The 14,010-nt window shown below is 34.5% G+C and overlaps 1 protein-coding gene and 1 long non-coding RNA gene across 3 annotated transcripts in view; both read left to right on the top strand.

Moving 5' to 3' along the window:
- LOC123680561 (protein pellino) overlaps window positions 1-14,010 on the top strand; it is an 80,918-nt gene that overhangs the window by 28,678 nt on the left and 38,230 nt on the right. The window lies entirely within an intron of this gene.
- On the top strand, window positions 8,689-10,480 carry LOC123680641. Its single transcript, XR_006747547.1, has 2 exons — window positions 8,689-8,987; window positions 10,226-10,480. It is a non-coding gene; the product is annotated as an uncharacterized LOC123680641 (long non-coding RNA).

The following is a 14,010-nucleotide window of genomic DNA, read 5'->3' as shown; positions in this document are numbered from 1 at the left end:
AATGAATCAGCTGCTCTTTCGAAGGCGTAGAGGAGTCTCTGGAGGTTATCTTCATCTTCTGAAATTATGACGGCATCGTCCGCATAACACAAAATCTTGATTTCTTCATTTCCCATTCTATATCCTCGGCCTTTGATCTTAACCTGTCCTATGATTTCGTCCATAATAATATTAAATAATATTGGACTCAGGCTATCTCCTTGTCGTATCCCTGTTACGATTGGTATTTCCTTCGTCATTCCTGAGTCTGTCTTGATGAATGTTGACGCATCAGTATTGAGCTCTCTAACGACCCTAATTATGCTTCGGTCTACTTTTCGTTGTTTCAGTAGCCTTACTATGTCGATTAGACGTACTCTATCGAACGCCTGGGTAAGGTCAATAAAACACATAAATGCCGTTTTGTTGAATTCTATGGCCTTTTCAGTGATCTGCCTAATGATAAATATCGCGTCGATTGTCGATCTGTTCTTTCTGAAGCCTTGCTGTTCCTCGGATATTCCTGTTGATGCTATCTCGTCTGATATAATTTTTGTAAAGACCTTGGATACTGAGCTAAGAAGGCTTATACCACGATAGTTTTCAGGACAGGCCTTTTCTCCTTTTTTGAATATGCCGGGCTTGGGACCGGCAGTGCCCTGATGAGCTACTCAATCCACCCATCAGGAATCACTGGCGGAGTTCTCCATATTTGAACATTCTAACGGTCACTCTGTATATGAGATGTAGATCATTCAGGAATGATTACTAGGCAAATATTTCAGTTAAAAAATGTTTTGATCAAATTCTTACTACGATTGCTTCTGGCAGAATTTTCTTGTTGTCATAATTCTAGCAAAAGGTTTATGTCATTTTAAAATGTCTATTGGACTTAGATTTCTGATGATAACATACTATTCGTATTTGACATCTCAACTTTTGTTGTGAAATATTTCGTTAAATCGAGAAATGTTTAATTGAAGAATACCCAACTACAAGTCAACAATACCATGATATTTTGTTGCAAATCTTCTATAGGCATTAAATCAAAATCTGTCATTGTAGACACCTTGTATGTATGTTGAATTATCTAAAGTTCCTAATGTAAGAAATAATACTATCACCCAGGATGCAGAGTTTATTATAACGAGCACAGTTGAACTTACTTACTACCGACGGTTCAACCGTCGGTTATCCTTTTATAATATCGGCCCTTAGAGCGACAGTACCTTGGTACCTAATCTGTAGATTGGGTTCGATCATAGAGACTCATGCGCATGATTGATTATGACAATTATGGCCTTAGCATGATGTGCCCATATGAAAAGGAGCTTCTCCTGATATTTCCCATGATATAATAAATGGCGGAATTTACATGAATTAGTTAACTATTACTGTATGGAATCGAATGGCGCTCAATTTCAACAATTTAATGGACTAGTTTAGTGATGTTGATAATACTATATTTGACACGATAGAATTAAAATCTATATTTTAATTCTATCGTGTCAAATATAGTATTTATCAGTTTTGCTCTATAGCAAAACTAATAAATCAGTGAAAAAATTTTGAAAATCCATCAATAAATGACTGAGAAATAGATTATATAAATTTACGTATTTTAGAGCGGAACGTCTTTGGTCTGTGACGTCACGGCACTTGCCTGTGATCGCTACACCATAAATTACGTTTAAATACTTAGCCGCGCCAAGGCTCTTGCGCCTTTTGTAGCTGTACAGTGTAGTTTTAATTCGAGTTTTGTTTTTATGTCACCATAATGGAAGAAGGCTTCGTGAAAGGACAAAGTGACAATTTGGCTAAAATAGATATATTCGCAGTGGTGGAGTTTTTTCTTCAAATCTCTCTTATGTCAGTCCTGAAATAAAAGGAGTTAAACTTTTCAAGTAAGTATCTACTTTTGAGTTTGCTTCATCATGGTTCAACTTATAACGATGATTTATTCAAAAAACGTTTCATAAACAGTTTGTAGTTGAGTACTGGTTGTTGTAGTCTATCAATGGCAAATCATATTTATGTGAGGAGTAAAAAGAGAAAAAGTAATTTATATGTATGTATATAGTAAGTTATTTCAGCCATCGTGTAACGAACAAAACACGACACGAACGGCACAAGTGATTGTACACCAATGAATTCGTAAGCACTCTGCGAATACCAGTCGTCTAGTTTGCACATACTATGAAATTATTCTTCCAAGCGCAACTTCAAAGTCCCATACTTTTTTCATTTCTAGAAATATTTCAATGATTCTTCCATATTTTTGTTTCATTTTACTTAAATTTTTAGAATTAATCCTTAACAAAAAAATGAAAACTAGTCCATTTGAATAAATGTTTCCTGAGTGCAACGTGAATAGATATGTGGTTTTTTTTTGGCTAAACCACTGATCTGAAAATATCGGCTAAGACGTTTTTACAAAGGAAATTTAGAACCCTTTAACATGAGGCATAATTCGACCCATATTCCCTATTCGCATTCTTGGGGTTGTAGCGCCCCCTCATGGGGGGGTTACGTTTTCAAGTATCCACTGTACAGTAGCATGTGTCCCCGGAAGTGAACGTATTCATGTAAATTCCGCTAATTATTATGAGAAATATAAGGGGTGGCCCCTCTTCATTGGGACACCCTGTAGATAAAAATGATGAACGTTTATGCTGAATCTGCTGCGTTTTCGTTACCATTTTCCAGACAGCTCTTCTGGAGCTTGGTATGCGAAAATGCCAGCTGCTATCTGGCCGGAGGAAGTGAAACATGTCCGAGTGTCAATCAACTCTTGCATCGAATGCAATGATAAATACGATTAAGAGGTTATAAATAACCAGCCCGTTCGAGTGATAGCACCGCGACAGAAGAACGGACCGCGATAATGAGACTTCTTGTCGTCGAGTAGAGACGTTCTTTCCATTTCCTTGACCTCCAACTGGACCGCGAGATGCCAAAGAAATGCTGCCAGTGACTGGCTTGAAATCGGCGAATGCTGCGCCTCGCGTTCCAGAAGGAGCCAAAAGTAAAACTGCCACTCGGTTTTTTCCTCGTTACAGCCGCCTTCGGTAATTTTCGTTCGAAACCGGTAATTCGACGGGTTTTATTCTTATTGTAATTATTGATATTATACCGCGAGGTATAATTTGCGAGATAATATTTTGGTTGGATACCAGAAGACGGGAATCGCGGATTATTTCAGTTATTTTCAGCATACCACGTATAGGAATTCTTTTTCTTAGAAGTGGGGGTTCCACAAGGCAGTGTACTTGGTCCGATATTGTTTTTATATTGTTGATTAGATGTGATTTCACCAGGATAGACAAGTTGCTTCATATGTCCCCCTAAATAAAAATCTAATGAATTGAGATCTGGCGAAGTCGAAATCGCATTAGTCCTTCTTGACGTATCTGAAGGGTGTTTTTTTTTAGAGCTATAGAACTTTAAATTGCAATAAAACAACGATGGATTATTCGATTGACATGAATTTTATTTATCCGCAAGATAATCTTGTGGCATTACATTTTAAATATGATTTCTGGCATATGACCGCCACGGCTGGCTCGGATGTAGTCCAACCTGGACGTCCAATTTTCGATAACTTTTTCCAACATTTGTGGCCGTATATCGGCAATAACATGGCGAATGTTGTTTTCCAAATGGTCGAGGGTTTGTTGCTTATCCGCATAGACCAATGCTTTACATAGCCCCACAGAAAGTGGTCTAGTGGTGTTAAATCACAAGATCTTGGAGGCCAATTCACAGGTCCAAAACGTGAAATTAAGCGGTCACCAAACGTGTCTTTCAATAAATCGATTGTGGCACGAGCTGTGTGACATGTTGCTCCGTCTTGTTGGAACCACAGCTCCTGGACGTCATGGTTGTTCAATTCAGGAATGAAAAAGTTGTAAAGTAATCATGGTTCTATACCGATCACCATTGACTGTAACGTTCTGGCCATCATCGTTTTTGAAGAAGTACGGACCAATGATTCCACCAGCCCATAAAGCGCACCAAACAGTCAGTTTTTCTGGATGTAACGGTGTTTCGACATACACTTGAGGATTAGCTTCACTCCAAATGGGGCAGTTTTGTTTGTTGACGTTGCCATTCAACCAGAAGTGCGCTTCTTCGCTAAACAAAATAAAATGGACGTAGTGCGCGATACGTATTCCACACAGAACCATTATTTTCGAAATAAAATTGCACTATTTGCAAGCGTTGTTCAGGCGTGAGTCTATTCATGATGAATTGCCAAACCAAACTGAGAATAAATCACTTGACAGCTGTTAAATCGGTCGCCATCTTGAACAGTAATGCCAACTTGAAATTATATACCTCGAAAAAAAAACCACCCGTTATTTATTCGAAACATTGTCATTTGACCAATTAGCTAACTCATTGTAGTGGATCACAACTATCATCTGTTCAAAGTTTGTCCGAGAGATTGTAGAATCTCCCCTGTGTATTGATATATGGAAGACTGTATAAGTTCATGAAATTAAGAGGATGACGAGGAGAATAATAACACTAAATGAAACTCAATGCTCTTCTCATGTTTTCTTATTGAGGCTCGTCTGATGAAAATTAAAGGAAAATTCTTTTAATATTATGTGTTGTTTCACTCGCTAAGTATATTCATAATGATTATCGATCTTCAATCAACCTCACTTCCACTGATAAATTAATCGCAGTTTGTTGTGAAGGTTCTATCCAATTTGCATCGAATTTATACTGCGACATAGAACATTCGCTAAAAATGATTTTATTTCAGTAATAATTTACATTATTTACACAAATTTTTAGGAGGGTGGTAGTTTAAAATTAATATCCTGAAGATGGGGGGACTTTATTCAATTTATGCTCAATAATAATGTGTTGATGCGCTAGGACTATTTCTGATCTCGTTTCAGGAAAAGTAAATCTCGCGTAAGAGCACATCCAGAGTTTGAGCTAGCTGTGGTAAATTGTCGGATCTTTTACCGATCAAGTCCAAAATTGTTCAATTTGGGACAAATCCGGAGATCGTGGTGTCCATGGCAGCAAATTAATTTCAGCATGTTCAAAGTACTCCAAAGCTACTCTTGCCCCATGTGGTCGGGCATTATTCTTTAGGAACGCTAGTTCAAGTATGTAAAGCTGCGCGGTAATGCTACCTCCGAGGCTACCTCCAATGAACACTAAAGATGACCTAGAGCCTTAATCAATGGCACTTCACACCATATAATCATAATCATCACACCATATAATCATAACCATAATCATTAACAGTGTGATGAACATGCCTCTCAACAAAAAATTGGGTATCACTGTTTGCACCACATCGCCTTTTTCCCATGTCAGATCGTTGTGCATGGCTTCATAAAATCAAAATTTGTCTTTCACTACTCCACTCAAATCGCTTGTTTCGATGCTGTCAGGTTGAAGCTAAGACGGATTGAAAACAGACCGAAACTTATTCGACTTATAACTTATAGTGGTTTGCAAGTGCCCTGGCTAGCAATCATAAGAGGAGGTCTTGAAGAGGTGTTGTTCCACGAATTCGCCCTGTGTCTCTGGCTTTTGGTGTTCGGCCTTCTCGAAGCCATGCCTTAATAAAACATCTTATCTTTGCAGTCTAGTATCAATATCACTGTATGAAAGTCCAGGCTCCCTTGGTCCAACTATAAGTCCCTTTTCAAAATAGGTTTATTGGCGATAATTTACATTTCTTCTCACTTTGCACTCTCAAGAAACTTCTTAAACACAATTATTGAAAATCCTGCTCTTTCAAATTCAATTTATTAGCTATCATATTAGCCATAATAATGTCGTAAGGTTGAACATTTTATCATATATTGTTTTTTGTGATGATACACTTGTATACATAAAAAAAAATTGAAAAAAGATAATTTTTACTGGTTGTCGGTATGTCACTTGATATATTTGCCCGTTAAAGGCTTGAATGAGTTCGCAAATATCTACATATAACTTTATTCTGTTAATGGCACCCCACACCATAATCATTAACATAGTGATGAACATGCATAAAATTGGGCGTTCACCAAATCGACTTCTTCCCATGTCAGACCATGGTGCATGGCTAAATAAAATCGAAATTTGTCTTTCTCTACTCCACTCAAGTCGATTGTTTCGATGCTGTCAGTTTAAAGATGAGACCCATTGAGAACGAAATGGAGACAGGTCGAAACTTCGACATAAACCTAAAGAAATGAAAATAGATAATTTTTACTAAGTGTTCGGATTTATATGTTTCTCATTATATTTGCCTGTTGAAGGCTTGGATGAGTTCGGAATCTTAATCGCAAATAAATATAATTTTATTTAAATTTTCGGTTATTACATTCATCATTATAAATTTAAATGCAATTACCTTTTAATTATAAATAATAAAAAAATACCTTCGTAAAATCATGTTTTTTCAAAGAACGAGCATTTCAGTAAAGAGTTTGATGTACGTTAACGAATTGTTTTGATTGACTATCATATAAAATAACAAGTTTCACGTTAGATATCTGCTGATAATAATTATCATATGAAGACAGAAAATCACTGTACATTCCACACTAATGCGTGGATGAACAATAATCAACAACTCTGAATTGTAATTTTTAACATGGTGCGTAGAGAATGTGTCCATAGATTTGACTGAGAAGCAGAATCATATAACTTCTTAATCATTATCGAAAGAAGAAGTCGAAGAAAATGTTTTCTATATAAATATGAATGAAAATTTCATTGAAAATGACATCGTGCTGATAGAATGATAGCAAGTTTTTTGGGGTTTCTTCCTGCTTAGGTCGTAACCACACGCGGCTGGTGTGCTATTATATTTTATCAGTTTGGTGATGAGAAAATCAGGTCAAATATGATATTTCTTCATTCTAATAAATAGGATGCATGTGGAATACCTGCTGTTATACTACTGATAACTTATGGAAGTAAGTCCTCTTTGCATAAATAAAATGGGAATCTTGTATTCCTCATCTTCGAACCCTTCCTATTTTTCAACAAGAAGCTCGACCAGAGCGAGTATAACCTTGGACTACTGGAACAAAATACAGGCAATTTGTTACCATGGTAATCCCAATTTCATATCTTTCACTCGGTGAGCATATGCTTCTTCATGAGGTGAAGGTAATGATGATTGCCATCAACGTCCAAACAGTTCAATATCCTGCTATGAATAGCACCTCACTGTGGTCTATTTGTCCTATGGGATCATTACATTATTAGATGAATTACATTTGAAAATCATTTTATTCTAATTTTATTCTTAAAAATGGACCACTCAATATCGTACTCTGTGTGTGAAGCAAGAGCCTTTTGATTTTGACACTAACTCTAGAAATGATGAATTACAAAGGGATGTCTAAATTGTGTTTTCAATATATCTTCTACGAGCATTAGCAATAAGTTGTTGTTTTCTTTCGTGAAATGATTTAGTACGTTCATGAGCTGATTTAGAAAAACTGCTGGCTGCTGTATTTAAAGAACTAGAAGAAGAAGAGGGAAAAGGAGTGGACATTGTATTACTGTTTGATGAAGAAAATGTTGATGTTGAAGGTAATTGACTTCTTCGCTCTTGAGAACTTTGCATTTCTGGTCTAAATTGACACATTATTGACACAAATTATCACAATAAGAGTTAGATAATAGATTGCAATCTAAGACCAGAGTTCATTACTATATACCAGTGTTTTAATCGCCTTCTCCTTCAAATTGGCTCAAAAATAAAAAGTTCAGTAAGATCAGTTAGATTATGCAGAAGCTAATCTCATTCCTAAATGCCAAAACCAACAATCATCGAATTTTTCCTCTATCCTAATAGATAGCATTGAGATAAAAGAGGTGAAGGTGCATGTTCATCACGATATTAAAATGTTCTAAATGCAATATTTCGATGGAATCAGCAGTTTTGAAATAGCCAGGAAAACAAAATTCCGAACGTCCATATTTAAGGAACCCCCAGACAGAATAGAATTTGAGAATTAATTCGTCAACAATCGAAATAATAAATCAACAATAAAATTTGTTTTGATCATTCGATTATACAGGGTGGTCCAGATTTTAGTTCGATAACTTTGGCGTTGGATAGAACCACTCTTTTCTTGAAAGAAAGCTCATATAAACATAAAAAAAATTCGAGTTTTCGAGATAGTCTGAAAAAAATAATTTTTACTTATAACTCTAGTATTATTACATTCATTTTTCAAGTTTTTAGGTATTTAAGTCTAGATTATGTAATGTTTGGAATTAGGTGAGAGTTTCCTGCCAGAATTACCTAGTGGCGTAGATGTTGGGGTGCGATTATCCTTTTCCTATCAAAAATCTACACCACTGTCTTTTTTCAGGAAAATTATTTCATTTCTGAAATCAACAGAGCTCTTCTGAAAAAAAGTTCCCGAGAATTTTTTTTTCATAGAATGACCATTTTCGAGATACAAAGCAAACACTATGATCAAAATCTACAAAAAATAATGTTTCAAAATTTTCCCATTAGTGATAAATGAAAGTATATACAAAAATTGACGAAGTGTATTTAAACGCTTTCAGATGGCATTTAATTGGACATGAACTTTTTTTTATGATAACGAGTGGTTCTATTCGACGCCAAAATTATTGAACTAAAATTTTGACCACACTGTATATTTCATAAAAGTATGTCAGTTGACTGATTTTCGCGAAGACTCGGAAATAAAACAATCTAGACGACATATTTCAAATCAGATAAGTTATCGCGATGAAGGAACTGTAACAAAAAGTAATAACTTCGTGGGAAACTTAAACAAAATTTCGTTACGTTCTAGATAGATCATAACTGGAATGAATTATAATGCGGAATGCAAAACCACATATTTAAAGAAGAAAAACAAAGTTGAGACAGATTTGAATGATCTGAAACTGCAACTCGGAGAGAAAAACGGAAGTATTCCGTCTCTAGTGAAGACAGCCAAGGTCGAGAGACAGAGAGAGTAATATGCAGAAATATAGTTTAATGATAAATTGTGAGTAAACCAGTTAAGGAATCTTGTACATAAGCAGAATTTACCGATCACTGTGATTAGTGTAAATTAATAACTAACTTAATCCTCTTATCAACAAAAACTCGACCACGCAGTAGAGAATGTTATAAAATACTGTGTTGAAAACACTTTTGCTCAAAGTTATTGAATTCACGACTTTATGAAAATGAATTGAGAAATTGATCGTAGGTCAATAGATAAATTTAGTTATTGAAATAGTGTGATTTTTTAACACATATGATAACACTTCATAGTTGCTAAAACCGTCAGAAACATCTATTATTTAAGTTTCTATTAAATTTCATTCTTGTCAATTTTGTTTCTTAGTGTAGATGAATAAAATGTGCGAAAGTTTTCAGTAGGTGAATCAGTGTCGAATATTAATGACAGTCTTTCAAGTTACACACCCAAAAATGAGGAAATTTTTTTTTTTTGAAAATGCTGAAGAGTGTCAGGAATGGCATTTTGTGATCATGCCCTATCCATAAAAAAAACTTGTTAGTCACCTATTAAGTAGATTAATTGACCATTTATTATTGGATCATTGATCGAATATAATCCTGCTTTGGTCTAAGGTAGTCGTTCTATAAATACTATCTTTTCGATTCCATTTACTGAAGATCAGTTAATGCAAAAGTATTTTATATTTTCATTAGGAAAAAATTAATTTTACAAACACAACAGTTCTGGTGAAAAATGCAACCAGTGTTGCATGTTTTTCTCCTTCAAAAAATCACAACAAAATTAAAAAATATGCATAAGTAGCCTTTTCATTGGTAGAACATTCCCACAGAATGCCATTCCTTCTACTGCAATTTCAAACAAATAATTTTCTGTTCTTATTTTTGGGAGCGTGTAACTATTCAAGAATTTTTGTTTACATGAAAGACCCTCTTTGAGATTCGACAAAGATTCACCCCCTAAAAACTTTCGTACTTATTTAGTAACACCCTGTTTACATAAACACTTACCCCCGTTTTTACTGAAAATTCACCTTGAATTCTGAGTACAGGAGTTTGGTGAATGATACGATTAGTGAACTTCAAAATAATCTGATTATAGATAACAAGGATTGATGTTATATTCAAATAATTATTTCGGAGAACTGGAAGAAATGCCGAACGAATTCATTATCTTTCATTCATTAATTTCCGAATTAATTTAAGAATTAGTACGATCTTCTGATCCAGTTTCGACTCTGATTCAATTTTGTTTTGCAGTTTTCTTAAAAATTGAAAAGGGGCGCTGTACTCTGGTTATACCTGATATCTCTTCAGATATGGATATGATTTGTGAATTTTATCATGATTTCTGACAATTTTTCGAAAATAAATCCAGGAAACTCATTTTGATCACATTCAATATTGAATTGTGTGCTCAAAGGAAAAAATTATTGTTGTTATTATTGTATAATTGTTACGAATATAAACATTTATAGTGAATGTACTGAGATAGAGTGAATAAATCTTTAAATTAATATTTTGTCATTTTCATTGAATCAAATTTTATATGAAAACATTTCAAAGAGATCTGATCCAATAATGAACTGAATGCGACAAAGTACTCTTTCATTTTCGAAATTTGCATAAAGTTTGAAATCCAGAAATGCCAGAAAATGTTGTCAGCAATATTAATTCGAAAAATTTTATCGAGATCAGATGAATAGTTGTGTGAAGCATGGTGTCTCTTTTCATAGTTTGATAAGAAATTAATATATCACATTATATATTTTTGAAAAGAAAAAAAATGGTTTTATTTGTTAGAGAAATTTTTATTGTTCACATTAAAAAAAAACACACAAATTATAATTATAACTTAAAAACTAATGGCAATATAAAACAAATGATCACACCAATGGATTCTACTTGAAAAAGTACCTGTAGAATGTTTTTGTTCCATATTCATAACACCAGTAATAAATAAGATATGAGAACTTTTCATTTCACGCCATTTTTCAATTTACCCTCATAGCTTGAAAACAGTACAACTTAAAAGGTTGCGGTTTTTGACTATTATGATTCCCTCAAAAATCCAACCCAAAAATGTGCCATTAATTTTTTTTTAGCTCAAAGGGATTCTTGGATCCCCACACTAGATAACGAATTTACTATAAGAAATAATAATAAAATTCTATCGTAGGTCTTGTGGGAAGCCATTCGATCGATGAGCGTTCAATGAAGTATCAACGCGCTTAGGCGTTTATTGCTCCATTTGTAAGTCATCATTCGTTTGACCTAAAATGTAACGCCAACGCATATTCGTTTAACTTGATTATCGCAATAACAAACCCTGTCCCAGCTCATCAACACCTTTGTGATTGATAATGGATAAGTAGGTCTTGAGAAGCATTACCAGCTATTAAAATTAATACCTAACAGTGTTTTGCTAATTAAAATAAGTAGATTCTAAAACAGAATTGCAGAATGACCTCCTATTCAAGCACGAATGCGAAGTGAGTTTTGGAATTGCCTTCTGCAACGAGTATTAGAAGATATTTTCCCTATTTCAGTCAAGTTTTGTGAAATATTGTCGAATTTCAATGAAAAATTCAGATTATATATCCTAGTGACTTTTGTATTGTATCCTGGCAGTTGGTGTGACTGTTACGAAAATTGACAGATTACGGAATTCGAATTTGAATCGTTCTTTTCGAATTTTGAAATAATTTACAATTACGCATTAAATTCGTGAATCATGTCTGACAAAATCGATTTAACACCACCAGAATTCAGAGAAATTATATTATATTGACAATTGACGTGTTTTAAAATTTGATAGCATCGAAAGTCAGTGTAGACAACCACAAAACGAATAATATAACTGAAAACTATGCTGTAATGAACTCATTACGATACTGAAATAGAAAAACAATATTAAATAGTCGGTTAAATAACATTTTAGAGATGCTATTAACTCAATTCATCAGTTGGGGAGACACTTGCAATATAACATAAACTTAGCTGAGGGTATTTTTAAAATAATGCTGTGACAATGAATTTAATATTGTTTCTTTTGTAATTGATGCTGCATTTTCTCACGGAAGTGTAGGTATATTTAGTGAATACTTCAAGTTATTCAGGGCGAGGCAGAATGAAAAATTTGTTGAATTATTAGAAGGGTTCAACTTGATTTCATTATTATTACCTATATAAGTAACATTAATATCAATTCACCAAGTTCCCATATTCTATTCACAAGGAGATTCTTATACGGCTAAACATAAGCGATTTGGGTGTTTTGTGTTTTTTGTGACTGGAGTACAATTTTGCAATGAACACTAAATTAATTAAATATCCAAATAATTGAAAAATATTTATATCTATGGTGTCCTATCTTCGAAACGGATGACATTTAAAAACCTGATTTGAAAAATATAGGGTGTCCCATTTAAGGAACACCAACTTTCCTCAATATCTCTAAAACGGTTATTAATTTCTATGATGTGTTATGAGTGTCATATAAACCAGAAAAGTTATTTAAAAAAAAGTAGGCGTTTACTTATTGTTATTTTGTCACTGTATAATGAAAAACATTGTACAGGGTGTCCCAAATTCTATGCGCACTGAGAGCATTTCAAGAACTGTAAGACTGAGAATTATTTCGGAATAATTAGATATCAAAAAGCAGGTAATAGATATTTTTGCTCCGTTCTCGAGTAACAGGACGTTTCAGAAAAATGGTTTATTCAAATATTTCGCTATACCTTGGCTTCTGTTCGGGAAATTTGAAAAACTTCTATGATCTGTTATGAGTGTCATATAAACCAGGAAAGTTATTGAAAAAAAGAAACGGAGTACAATTTTGTTGAATATCTCGAACAGAAAAAAAGATATAGCGAAATATTTGAAAGTCATTTTTCAGAAACGCCCTATATTTTGAGAACGAATCGAGATATCTATGATATGCGTTCTGATATATTATTATTTCTAAAAAAGAGCTCGGGGGCCCTGCAGATTTTTTCTCCAAGTACTTGAGTTTTCGAGATGCTTTTCCAGTGAGCATCGAATTTCAAGATTCGAGAAGAAACGCCAAATATTAACTACATTCGTTGATGACTTCTTCGAAAGTAGAACTATTGTTATTATGTTAAAAACTTCTTCGCAAACGGGGTCCTCGAAAAAAAAAAGAAAAAGGCGAAACTGACGATTGCGACGAAAGGTCTACTAAGCAATTAACATTACAGTAGAACGAAATTTGCGGTTCGGTTTGATGATAATGGTTCCGCATCATGTCAAAACTCAATCAAGATTCGAATCCTTAGTCGCGAAGTCGGTAATTGTGAAGTAATTGAATTGGTAATGAGCCTCGGAATAGGTATAACAGTCGCCGTGAACTAGGTTATAATTAAGTCATGTTATATGCATACATCAGTGGGCTTCAACATCCTCCACGGTTTTTACTAAGCTGACAGGCCAATTGAAAAGTCCCCAATCTACTATAATAAAACCCTTTTTTTTTTTGGCAAAATTCGATTTTATTATTCAACATAGTTGCCTTCGAGGGCGATACAGCGATTATAGAGTTCTTCCATCTTTTCGATACCATTTTTGTAGTACGATTTGTCTTTCGCTTCAAAATAGGCCTCAGTTTAGCCGATTACTTCTTCGTTGGCGCTAAATTTCTTTCCTGCGAACATTCTTTTGAGGTTTGAGAACAGGAAAAAAGTCGCTGGGGTTCAGATCTGGCGAATACGTTGGATGCAGAAGCAATTCGAAGCCCAAGTCATGCAATTTTGCTATGGTTTCCATTGATTTGTGACACGGCTCATTGTCTTGATGAAACAGCACCTTTTTTTTTCAAATGGGGCCATTTTTAACGATTTCATCCTTTAAACGATCCAATAACGCTATATAATATTGGCTGTTGATGGTCTGGCTCTTTGGAGGTTATTAATGAATATTATGCCTTGTGCATCCCAGAATACTGATGCCATAACTTTGCCAGCTGACTGTTGTGTTTTTCCTCGCTTTGGATTCGGTTCACTCAGCTGACTGTCGATTGGACT

This window comes from Harmonia axyridis, chromosome 1, assembly GCF_914767665.1.
Source record: "Harmonia axyridis chromosome 1, icHarAxyr1.1, whole genome shotgun sequence".
NCBI classification, from domain to species: Eukaryota; Metazoa; Arthropoda; class Insecta; order Coleoptera; family Coccinellidae; genus Harmonia; species Harmonia axyridis.
The sequence above is the reverse complement of the archived record's forward strand: the minus strand, read 5'-3'. Positions and strand labels throughout refer to the sequence as shown.